Here is a 14,016-nt window from a genome sequence, read left to right on the forward strand (position 1 = left end):
GGTGTTGCTAAAAATTTTATTTTAAAAATTTATGTGTGTTTTCTGAATTTAGAACAGCAAAAACAAAACAAAAAAATCACCAATCATCTTTAATCAAAATGTGCTACAGATATGATTCTAGTATTACATAGTAAGAAAAGCAGGAAGCAAAGACTGAAGGCCTATTTTTCAAAGCATAAGAAGCTTATTACTCTATGTCTGTTTTCTCTCAAATGCTTCCCTACTTATTCTCATCTATTTTTCAGTTTGGTGTTTCCTTATATTGTCAAAGCAGGTGCCTTGCTCACACTAACAGGAGTACGTGTTTTAAAAGGTCCCACAGGGAATAATTTACCATACAAGATTACTTCATGACTAATGATGTTCTCTATAAACATTGAGGTGCTATTTGACTGCCTGGTTGGTGGTGGTCCAAACTGGTGACAGTTGGCATGTGTTTTATCTCATCTCGCCTTCTACATTCTTGACATAGTCTAATATATGTTGGAAGGAAGCTTTGGGATGTTATAAGATATAAAATGATGAATAGAAGCTATTAAATAACATTACTACAAATAAAACATTGAACACAGGTCTTTATCATCTTTAGTTTTATCAGTGACACAGAGGTCTTTTTGAAGCTCTATTTCTAACCTAAAATATTAGCTGCTGAACACTATAAAATAACGAGATCTCATTCCATCCAAGCTTATGATTGGGAATGTGGGTAGGGAGGAGGAAACTTTTTAAATTAATTTGTTATGCTAGCTCAAATTTTAAAACTACAGATAATGTATATGAAATGCTGTGTAAAGTGTAAACACTGTATGACTATAGGTGGTTTTAATATTACTGTAACATTTAAACCATATATTTTATTAGATCAAAAAAAATTTTTTTTTTTTTAGATGGAGTCTCGTTCTGTTGCCCAGGCTGGAGTGGGGTAGCATGATCTTGGCTCACTGAAACCTCCACCTAGCAGGTTCAAGCGATTCTCCTGCCTCAGCCTCCCGAATAGCTAGGATTACAAGCGCCTGCCACCATGCCCGGCTAATTTTTTGTATTTTTTTTACTAGAGACGGGACTTCACCATGTTTGCCAGGCTGGTCTTGGTCTTGAACTCCTGACCTCAGGTGATCCACCTGCCTCGGCCTCCCAGAGTGCTGGGATTACGGGCGTGAGCCACTACACCAGGCCTAGATAAACATTTTTAAACAACCTAAGCTTATCTTTTTAAAATTGTAATGTCTGGCCTTAGTCATTTTGAGTTCATTCAGCACCTGCAGCAAGGGAACAACACAAAAGGCAAATATGTTTCTAACCTCAAAGACACAAAGTATATTTTTATATTAACCTGTACAAGAAAATACAACTTATACAAATGTTCTTAAACTGATAAATAATTTTAATTCTGAGCTTATTTAAAATAAAACTAACATTTTAATAGTAACAATTCAAGTTCTACATAATTTTTAGAAATATATCTAAAGCTGTTATAAGTTATAGATTGCAATAAATCACCAATATGGAAATATTTTAATCAATACTTCACACATTCCCTACCCTCATCTTCCATGACATCCAGCATAATCTGGCAACCTGTGCAAGCAAGTGAAACTTTTTTTTCAGTTTTCTATTTTTCTGGGGGGTGGGGGTGGATGATTACCAATTCATCTGCTTTCTTCTGCTTGACTAAAATTTATGAGCTCTTTCTTTCCTCTTTCCTTATAAACATTGAAATTACAAAGCTTTTTCAAAATTCATAATGAATAAAAGAATTGCTGTTAAGAACATTGAGTTGAGAGCCCAAAGACCTGGCTTAGGATCCTAACTCTCAGATATCAGCTGCATTATCTTGAACAAATGACTTACTGTTTGTCTTCCAAATGCTTCAACTGTAAAGAGGTGTAATCATAGTGCCCCCTTTATGGGATTGTTGGGAGGATTAGAAGTAATGCAAGTAAAATATTTGTGACAATTTTTGACACATAAGACATGCTCAACAGTTGTTAGATGTTGTTAATTCACTTTTCTTTACTTTTTTTAAAAAATATATATGCAAATTTAGGAAAAAATAAAGTCCTTATGTGACAACTGTGATGAGCTCACGTGTTGCTCAGTCTTTAAGCTCCACATAGACTTGAGTTGTGTCTGCCTCGCTCACCACGGCAACCCCAGGATCCAGCACAGTGTTCAACATGCAGTGTGCACTCAATAACTGTCGAATTCATGAGCAAATGAATGTATTAGTAAATCTGACCGCGAGGCCAAGGTAAGACACTGGGCTATTTCCGACTTGTCCAAGAGAGGACGAGGAAGCTTCTATAAACTAAGGTAGCTTTGTCTCAGTTGCTTTCTATCACTGTCCCATCTGGTCTAGCCTTATGGGTTTTGCCCTCATAGTAGCTAACTGATCTTGCTTGGCATTCCACCGCTTCACAGTCTTGTTTATAAACTTCTGTGTTGATTTTCGCAGTCAAGGGTGATGCCCGGGAATAAGTAAGACATGGTTTAAGATAAGTTTAAACCTTTCAAGTACTAATTCTAACAGCACCTATTGTATTTGCTACTGTATGCTAGGTATACAAATACATACTCTCATTTAATCCTCATATAAACTGAAAAGTTATTATCTACATTATACACAGAAGAAAAAAGTGAACACAAAGAAACATTAAATGAATTTGCTGAGATTCTACAGTTCAGTTAGGAATCAATCACCACTAATAGCTAAGATTTATTGAATGCTAATTAAGTGCCAGACACTCTTCTATGTGCATATTCATTGCAACACTCTGAGATATGTACTACAAAAGTCAGAGAAACTGAGAGTGAGAGAGAGTAAGTAATTGGATCCAGGTCAAACACTTAAGTCGTAAACCAGTATTCACATCTAGGCAATTTCACTCGAGTCCACATACTTAACTATCATGATGCAAGGACCATCACTGTAGGGTTAGTCTTAAGACCACATTTCTTTCTTATTTCGAAGCGCATTCTTTTGTGGTGAAGTTCAACCTTGATTTTATTTACGAATATGTTATGGACTTTAAACTCTATCAATTCACATATCGTTGGTGTGGAATGTTTCCAAAGGCAACGTAGAAGTTGATTGATGAAGCCGTGGTGTTATTTTTTTCATTCATTATTACATTTATCACTTTACAATTTAGGTGGACATTAAATCTTAATGGCTAAAAATGTCACCATGATAAGCATGATGGCATTTCTATATACTACTTCCAGCAATACCATATTTAAAGTTAGAACTGATGGTATTTTTGAGAGACTGTTTTTGCAAAGAAACTAAATGCAATGAGTATATGCATAAGATTGCACATAAATTGCACCTTTTATTTTAACCATCATACTTGGTAGAAAACTATGCTCTGTCTGCACATATCACCTTGCATGGTTGACACATAACAACCTTTTTATTTACAACAGTAGAGTTCTGCAAACAAACTACTGTTTAGGTAAGAATGCTTAATATCATTCATATTTCTTAGAGTGTAAGTTCAACAATAATTTGGTTCATTTGAGATTAATATCATTGTCGGAGATCACAAGGAACCAAAAAAAAAAAAAAAAAAAAGAAACCAAAAACAAAATAAAGTAAAATGGTGCTTTTCAAACTAATCAAAATCAAATTTAAAATCTACCATCCTAGATTTAGAAAACAAATTTATACTTAGTTAAAATTTTACATTGTTTTAATATTAAATTATTAAATTATAATTTCTTTGACAATAAAATACATTTTAGTAAAGTTTAATTCATGGGGATCCCATTAGAAGGGGGAAAAACTTTGTTAGCTAGAAAATTAATGTTAAATGTATTTTAAATTATCATTCAAAAACATATTGTAGTATGATATGGGACCTGATATCTTTTTCCCCAGTATTGTCACTGGGTATGTTAAGATTGATGAGAGCAGGCTCAGAAAATCCTAAGGTACCAACAATCAATAATAGTCTCCAAAGGCAGGACTACACAACACAAGAGAAGGTAGAAATTTGACATAAGTTGCATACTTACATTAAACTGTACAACTTGGTAAGCATTATTATTTCTATTGTATACATGAGGAAATTAAGGCTTTGAGATATTGTGTAACTTGCAAATGGGCCCACAGCTATGAGTGGAGAAGATAGGGTCTAATTCTGGGCTTTCTTTATTCAATACCCTGAACTGTTTATACTGCATTATGTTGCCTCTATGTAACAAACAGCTGCATTCATTAATTATTTCAATATAAAGCATAATTGAGCATTAATCAAATCTTTCTTTATTCAATACCCTGAACTCTTTATACTGCATTATATTGCCCCTATGGAACAAACAGCTGCATTCATTAATTATTTCAATATAAAGCATAATTGAGCATTAATCATATGGTGTATGTCATGGTGTGTTCTTGAGATGAGAAAATAAAATGAAACATTCTGGTTTCTGCCCTCAGGGAGTTCAAATCTAAGAAAAGAGAAAGATTGCTAAACAGACACTTAGGGTCAGTGTAACAATAGAGGCTATTGTATGGAGGAGTGAAAGGGTGGATGAGGAATAAACTGTCTTAAATGATGGGCTGAAATTTTTTTCAACTAGACAACCAGGAGAAAGATATTCCAGTAAGAAAAATAATTTAAGGAAAATTATGAAACATGGAATCACATGGTGTATTAGGGGAACAACAAGTGAGCTTTCATTGTCTAGTATAGAGCCAGTAAAATAAAGTGGATAAAGTAATCGGTTCTTCACAGTTACAAAGGCAATATTTGAAAATCATACTTATGAGCTTTTTTCCCTTGATTTTACAAGAGAATAATGTACAATTGTTTTAGAGCAACGATAAAAGTTTTTCATCCTTCGGCTTTGCCTACATATCCTAAGTCATTTCCTCTAATTTCCTCTACTACTATCTTTAGAGATAAAGACCTATCCTTTATCAATAATAAAGATCTTATGGAGTGCTTACTATGAGTCAATCATTTTTCTAAGTTGCTTAATATCTACTGACTCATTTTTTGTTTTATTTTGAAATAATTTCAAACTTACAGAAAAGTTGTATGAATAATATAAACCAAACCAACCAAACTCCTGTTTATTCTTCATCCAGAGGCCCCATGCAAATTTTGGCAATCACCCCAACTATGCTTTTTATAGCCATATGTATGGCTGTAAGATATATATGTTTTCTATATATACATGTGATAAGATATGTCATCACATATAAGACATATGTGAATATATATAGCCATATAAAAATTATATTTTTATAGCTATATATTTATGTATACAAAAATATATAGCTATAAAAATATATATAGCTATTTCATTGTCTAGTATAGAGCCAGTAAAATGAAGTGGATAATCAGTTCTTCACTATATATATATATATACACACACACACACACACATATGTAAATAGCTATATGTATAAATATATACATTTTATGGCTATATATATTTTTATATAACTAGTTACATATATTAATATATATATGAATACTTGATAGATAGGACAGAGCAACAGGTGAAGCTTGATCATGAATTGAATATACATATATATCTATGTGCATTTTCATATATATAAGAATATATATTCATATTAATATATATGATTCATATATATATTCATATATAGCTATAAATAGCTGAATATATATATTATATATACATAACTATTTCATTGTCTAGTATAGAGCCAGTAAAATGAAGTATATAAAGTGATCAGTTTATGTATAATAGCTATATATGAATCATACATATTTCAATTACTTTCATGAACTTCATATGTGTGGATACTACAGGGCCCTATTTTATTATAAAATACCCCTTAATTTGGGTTTTTCTAAAATTTTCTCATGATGAAATCCATGTTATTCATTTTGGCCAGAATATCATAGTGACACTGTACTTTTTATCTTTGTATTCTTTTGGGGATCAAATGACATTAGTTTGTCCCATTATAGGCAGTAGTGACTTTGATTTGCCTGTGATGATGTCCTCTGTGTTTCTAGACTAGAAAATTACTTTTTCTTTCCTCCATAATTAATAAGGATTTTGTGAGGATAGAATATGTAAATCTTGTTCTTCCTCCTACACTCACCTAATAGTTTTGGCAGCCATGCTATTTCTTGCAAGAATTGTCGTTATGATAATTTTTAAATACCATAGTGACTTTTCTAATTCCATCATTCCTTCTATATATTTAATAGTCACTCTACTATAAAGGAAAGCTTTTTCTTTTCTTCATTTGTTAATTAATTTATATCAATATGTACTCATGGATTTCAAATTTCATGTAATGAATTATAATCTATTATTTTTGTGATTTATTTTGGTGTTCAAATGTTTCCGGATTTGACCAGTTAAAACCTGTTCAAACTGCTTTCATGTGTTTTTTTAGCACTTCATTTTGTTGCGCCAGGTCTGGTTTTCCTTTATCCTCAATACATTTCACTCGATTTCTTTGTATGCGATCCATTCTCTAACCTCACTGGGCCACCACCATGCTCTGCTGCCATTGTGCTCCCTTCTACTTTGCTCTAGTGCCATATTTATATAGGTCCCGGCTACCACCAGGCTGCTTTCTTAACTCACTGGGACATGCTAATGGCTATTTTACTGAATTGGAAGGGAGGAAGGATGAAAGGAAAAAAGAAAAATTATGTATTTTAGTTTTTTTCATCATCAAAGCACAATGAGATAGGTACTCATAATCAGATTATTATTTCTATTTTGTATGCAAGGAAAATGAAGTACACAATGGACAGGTAAATTTTCTAGGTTTATACATTTAAATAGGGCAGGATTTAAATTCAGTTATTGTGACTACAGAGTACATACTTGGATCCATTACATTCTGCCGTCTCTTAGGTAGTAGATAGATGAAAACAAGGGTGTGTCTGTGACACAGAAATAGTCTAAGCTACAGATACCAGATTTTGGCAAGACAGATACTAACTTCTATGCTGTATTCATGGCACTGAAGTTAGATGCCAATGAGGAAGGGGATATGGAGAGGGAAGAGTAAAGATCTAACTATGGCATAAAACACATATTAGCAAGGAAAGGACCAGTAAAGAGATATCATAGACTGAAACAGACAGAAAAGAATGAATGGTCAGAAAGGTAGAAAAAACTAATAATGATAGGATAATGCATAGGGGACAAGAAGCTAACCTAAATTTTTTCACTTGATTTCATGATTAGGTGACTATTGGTGATTTGATTCGGCACGTCACATGATTTATTCACAGTCTGTCATTATAGCTGAAAAATGGTGAAAACACTTCCAGAGTAATAGCATATAATCAACCTGCCTAGAAACCTCATACAATTCTCTGTAAGAAGCAAACACTCAATATGAAGCTATCACATTTATCAAACGAAATTAAGATGAACTTAAGTGATTAGATAATTTTCCAAAACAGTAATTCTAGAAGAGAATAGCAAAGAATATAAATTAAAGGAGAAAAGTTTTAGCAGCATGGATTTAAAAGAGAAAAGTGAATGAAGATAGAGGTTTTTGTCTTCTGACAATATCTTAGGGAAGCGTAAAGAAGGAGCCGCCTTTATTTGTTTTTGGAGAGAAAGCAAAGTTTTTCTTGTTGTTGTTTTGTTTCTTTTTGTTTGAGACGGAGTGTCGCTCTGTCGCCCAGGCTGGAGTGCAGTAGCGTGATCTCGGCTCACTGCAAGCTTCGCCTCCCAGGTTCAAGCCATTCTCCTGCCTCAGCCTCCTGAGTATCTGGGACTATAGGCGCCTGCCAACACACCCGGCTAATTTTTTGTATTTTTAGTAGAGACGGGGTTTCACCGTGTTAGCCAGGATGGTCTCGATCTCCTGACCTCGTGATCCGCCCGCCTCGGCCTCCCAAAGTGCTGGGATTACAGGCAAAGTTTTGTTTTATAAGCAATTTGGTAGCAGTGATGGATGGTGCCTACTGTGCACTATGCATTAATTTACACTGTGTATATCAAGTTATATCACTTTATATATAGTGTAAATTAATATATTTATACACCAACATTTTATATATAATTATATATATGTATTAAGTACCATACAGTTTAGATATATAATTTAATAGTTTATATATAGTATAACACACACACATATAAAACCTATATATATAATATTGATTTATACATTTTCTTTTATGGTAGGAATCCTATCTTTTTATCTGGTACCTCTTTTAACTACTAATTATTTTAATGCAGGCCTGACATTTGAGATAAGATGCATGTGAAAATTTTTTCTCTTTGTTGTCCAAATCCTCCCACGAAATGACCTTTAGGGCTCTAGTTCAGTTTTAATGGCAGGGAGGATATAGATGCTTTTATTCGTTTCAAACATCCATGGATTGTTATTGTTCTGTCTCTCCATTATCGTTTAGACAATCAATATGTATTTAGCTTCTTTAGTAAATAAGTCAATGATTGCAAAGCCCTCGCAATTATTTGGACTCCCTCTAGTTTGTGTCTTTCTGGTAATGAGAGGATGAAAAACAATCCTATGGTTTTCTAGAAACAGCATCATTAATTGCGTAAGAGAAGAATTATCTCCTTCTTTCTCATGGTGCAACAGCTTTTTGAATTCTACTGAAATAGCAAAATTTTATTTAAGTGCACTGTACAGATGCATATTACAACTTTATCTCTTAGTTGTCATTTCTTTGGTTTTCTCCACGTGTGTCTCTTTTTGCACCCACCCCCCGCCCCACTTATATATCAGAGATGGGGGAAAGGCAGCTATTAGCATAGGCTAAATATAATGTTTTCTTTTTCTTTCTTTCTTTTTTTTGAGATGGAGTCTTGCTCTGTCGCCCAGGCTGAAGTGCAGTGGCATGATCTCGGCTCGCTGCAACCTCTGCCTCGCAGGTTCAAACAATTCTCCTACCTCAGCCTCCATATAAAACCTCAAGTCATGCCAGGTGCAGTGGCTCACACCTCTAATCCTAGCACTTTGGGAGGCCAAGGCGGATCACCTGAGGTCAGGCATTTGCGACCAGCCTGGTCAACACATTGAAATCTTGTCTACTGAAAATACAAAATTTAGCTGGGCATGGTGGTGGGTACCTGTAATCTCAGCTACTCAGGAGGCTGAGGCATGAGAATTGCTTGAACCTGGGAGGTGGAGGTTGCAGTGAGCTGAGATTGAGCCATTGCACTCCAGCCTGGGCAACAGAGTGAGACTCCACCTCAAAACAAAAACAAAAACAAATAAACAAACAAACAAAAAACCCTCAAGTCAAAATGTCAAAGTGTGCATTTGTCTTTCAAGTTGCCTGCAGGGCCTTCTTCCAAGTGTCCTTTCCTTCCTTCTTCTCCTTCCTGCTCTAAAGCTTTTTAATAAACTTTCACACCTGCTCTAAAACCTGCCCTTTGCCTCTCCTTCTGCCTTATGCCCCTCAGTCAAATTCTTTCTTCTGAGGAGGGAAGAATTGAGGTTGCTGAAGATCCATAGGGATACGGGTTCGCGGCCATTACCAAAACCACATTTTATCCAAATCCGTAAACTGAAGAGTGATTTTTCAAAAAAATCTTGTTATCTTGTAGGGGCTCTCTAACTATTAGGGACCACATAGGATGTTCTAAGAATTGTGAAGAATCTAAATGAATTATAAGACCTTAGCTTGAAGAAATGCATGGTCTTCTGGGAACAATGAGAACTATATACCTAGGCAAGTGTGAAAATTTATGAGAAAAATGAGTAATAAAACATCTTGTTAACTAATTTAAAAATATTGTAATGTAAATATGTTGAGGAAAATGATATGCTTTCCCTTGCTTCCTTTCCAAATACATGGCATTGTTTCTATTTGACCTCTATATCTGTGTCAATCATGATCCAGGCAAGACAATACATAATTTTAGGAAATTTAATATAAGAGAGACAGGAGTTAAACAGGGAAGAGTTAAGCAATATTTGATTAACAAATTCTACCACCCAGGGTTACAAATACAAAAACTGTAGATGGTGTTATCTTAATCCAGGAGCCTGGGTTTTCGGGTAAGACTTAAAGCTATAGTAGGGTCTGCCCAGCAAAATCTAAAACCATGCATGGAGGAGAGGTAGAAGGGAGGAGGAGAAACCAAGAAAAGCATCCCCCAAAGGAAAGAAAAAGATTGAGAACTACCCTGGCTTTTCCCAGATACTTGTATCCACCAGGGCTTCTATTTGACTCAACTTAGCCAAATGTGGCAAAGGAGCCCAGGAAACATAGTTTGTGAAAAAAGGGAGAAGGAATCAAGGTAAGAACAATTAGGCAATGACAGGAATAGTATTCATCTACCTGGAGTGCAGCAGGAGTAAGGGAATGTGCATCAGGTGGTTCTTAACATTGGTATAAAGAAATACCTGAGACTTGGTAATTTATAAAGAAAAGAGGTGTAATTGGCTCACAGTTCTTCAGGCTGGACAAGCATGGCACAGCATCTGATCAGCTTCTGGTGAGGGCCCCAGGAAGCTCACAGTCATGATGAATGGTAAAGGGGAAGCAGGTATGTCATGTGGTGAAGGCAGGAGCAAAAGGGAGAATGGGGAGGAAGGTGCCACACACTTTTAAATGACTAGATCTTGTGAGAACTCACTATCACAAGACAGCATTGAGCCATGCAGGATCTGACCCCATGACCCAAACACCTCCTACCAGGCTCCACCTCCAGCATTGGGGATTACAATTCAACATGAGCTTTGGGAGGGGACAAATATACAAACTATATCAGAATTAAAATATAATTTTGTTACAGAAGAAATACAAGGAATAAGAAAAATGTGTTTTCAACCCCTGGCATACAAAATAGACTTATGCAGCAAGACAGAATTCTTATAAGCCAGGCCAAAATATTGAGAGGTATTCTAGGTTCTGTTTTCTTTTCCTTTAACATACTGAAGTTTAAGTCTTGAGAATGCACTCCCAGAATTCTCCAGCAGTGCAGAGAAAATTAGTCCTGTTGTCTATTTTGATTTCACTGTGGTATTGCAATTGGAAATAAACAGGATAAATCAGAGAGGAAGTATCACTAAGACAAAAGCCCATCTCATTCTTGCTCTGGGATATAGCAGGAAAGAGAAAATATATATATGAGGGAGATTTAGTTGGATTTCAAGTATGCTTACAAGACTGGAAGATAAATCAGATAAGTGATAATAACACTGACAAATTGGGACTTGCTTTTGTTCTCTACTGGAGACTCTGGGAGAAGGCCCAGAAAATGGGGAGTTACATGTACAGACAGTAAGATGCCTTAGTTTATCAATATTGAGCAATATTGAGGGGATTCCTCATCCCCCTCAAGCCCTAGGGATTGCCAGGTCAGGGCCTAGAAATGGCTGAGAGTCTGTCTGCACATCTTGCCAGAGGAGGCACAGCAGTGGGAGTAAAATCTGTGGACTATGCCCTCTAAGCTGGGGCCAAAATGAGTCGAAAGAGACCCAAGAACTATTTTAGTCGTCAATGAGGACCAATGTGAGAAGCTTCCACAGGGGCATTGCATTGTGTTGAACACAGTCTAGAGAGACACACCCTTGATACATACCCAAAACAGACTTACAGCAAACCAACAGACAGACAACACTCAGATAAAGAATAGGTTTCATCCATCCACACTAGGAACTAGGAGACTACAATCTTTCTCTCATATAGGAGGGAAAAGAAGAAAAGATTTTGAAATCTGAGATGGTTATAGATATTTTTTCTCGAGAGAATAAGCAAAAATTAAAGGCAATATTTAATTTTTCAGATGAGACAATTTCAATCTGAATTAAACCTGTGGTTCTTTCCTCCACTTTAACCATGACCTGTAAAGAACATGGAAGTATGTATAAAAATAAATACTTTTTTTTGTTCGTTAACTTGTGATATGAGTTAAGATTGGGACCCTGAGATACATCACTGTTTTATCGTTTTTAAAGTATTATACTTACCTATTCCTTTAACTATCATTTGCCAGCACTTTCTTTAACATTTCTTTTACAAATGAGATGCCTATGGCACAACATACAAAAACTACCTTTATAGGATTATTCCATGCATTTCTTAGAGACTTATATAAGTAATAGCTACATTTCTGGCTTGAGTAAACTAGATAAACGGCAGTACCATTTACTGAGAAAGAAAAGCAGAGTGGGTAATACTTTTATGGTATATATTGACAATTCAGTTTTAGACATTTTGAGTTTGAGGGGCTTAAGTCATACAGTAGGCAACATCATCTAGGCTATTTGATTTATAGTGCTAAACTGTTAAGATATGGTTCTAACTCACAGAATTAAAAACTAATTTCTGTTCAAGATTTGCACTTACTTAGATTTAAAGTGTTCTCTTCAAAAAAAAAATGAAAATCTCAAGGTTGTTCAGTTGCTGGGGGTAATCTAGAACTCATTTTAGTGCTTTGAACATTTATTATCTGCTGATAAAGTGTGTATCCTATTGGTAGCATGTGTGTACAATTCAACTCTTGTTGAGGTCTCTTCCTGGTTGCCCTGTGCCCTCTGACCACAGGTCCTTGGATTAGCTGACATGTTCCTCTCTGTCCCTTCTCCCTACTCATTCTTCCAAATCTTCCCCTTCATTCCTATCATCATGCATAGTTAGTTTCTAGGTATCTGTACAAATGATTTTCTACTTTCCTAATGCAGCTGACATTCCTTATCAAATGCTCAGAATACGATATACTCTCTTGGATGCCACTTACTACAGTAGTAGTGTTACTCCATTTGTATTTCCTGGTTAATATCTTACTTCTTTAAGAGATTGTGTTCACCTTGGCATAGCTCAAAATAGAAGTCAAAGTTGGACACATGGTAATGCTCAATAAATGTCTGTGAAAGAACTAAGTGGTTGAATTAGAGAATGATTATTAAGGTATAAAATATTTAAGTAAAATACTTCATTAATCTATTCTATTAAGGCATAAACATTTCTACATATGAGAACTGCTTGTTGCACTAAATGTCTCCTTCAAGAACCAAGGCTTTAAAATATTTTCTTTTCTTTTTTTTTTTTTTTTCAAGACGAAGTCTCGCTCTGTTGTGCCCAGGCTGGAGTGCAGTGGCGCCATCTCTGCTCACTGGAACTTCCGCCTCCCGGGTTCAAGTGATTCTCCTGCCTCAGCCTCCCAAGTAGCTGGGATTACATGTGCCCACCACTACGCCAGGCTAATTTTTTGTATTTTTAGTATAGATGGGGTTTCACAATATTGGCCAGGCTGGTCTCAAACTCTCGACCTCAGATTATCCACCCGCCTCGGCCTCCCAAAGTGTTGGGATTAGAGGTGTGAGCCACCTCACCCAGCCAAAAGATTATTTTTAAGAGCTCTTTCCAGAATTATTGTTTAATTTCATGACTTTCTTTATGGACAATTCTAAAGTTAATTTAACCTTCTCTTGTTGACTTGGAGTCATTATGAGCATAAGTATTATACTGTATATTATTAGAGTTGATGTTTACTTTTAGTTTTTTTCTGCTTCATCCTTCAAAATGAGAGTATCATTCTTCTGCATTTCAAATTCGACCTCTTCTCTTAGTTTCTTTAACACTAACCAACCTTTCTTCCCACCCCTTAAATTACTGCCTCTCATCTGCTGTTGTCAAGGAAACAAGATAACCAAGATTTTAAAAGAGCTAGTTAAAATATGAGTCAAAAAGGAACTGAGTATAAATTTTAGGATTGAAGTAGAAAACATTAAAGCAGAGGCTTATTGAGAGTTATTTCAGACATACAAAAGACTTTTTCACCTATTTTTGAGTTTATACGTTTATTAAAGTCATTGCTTTTTCTCAAATTCAAACCCTGGAGAAGTAAGATCTTCTCAAAAGTGAAATGATGCAGAGGTTGTTAGGTGAAACTTGCTATTGAAAGTCTGTTTGGACAATGAGAATATAACCAAGACACCACTTCATATCCGGCATAATGAATCCAAATTGAAGGCAGCAGATCTATCATTGAAACAAACAACTTCATGAGTACTGTAAGCTAGTGGAACACAAAACTATAAAGATATATTAACTCGGATGCATTCAGGCTTTT

The sequence above is a fragment of the Pan paniscus genome, chromosome 4 (assembly GCF_029289425.2).
Source record: "Pan paniscus chromosome 4, NHGRI_mPanPan1-v2.0_pri, whole genome shotgun sequence".
NCBI classification, from domain to species: domain Eukaryota; kingdom Metazoa; phylum Chordata; class Mammalia; order Primates; family Hominidae; genus Pan; species Pan paniscus.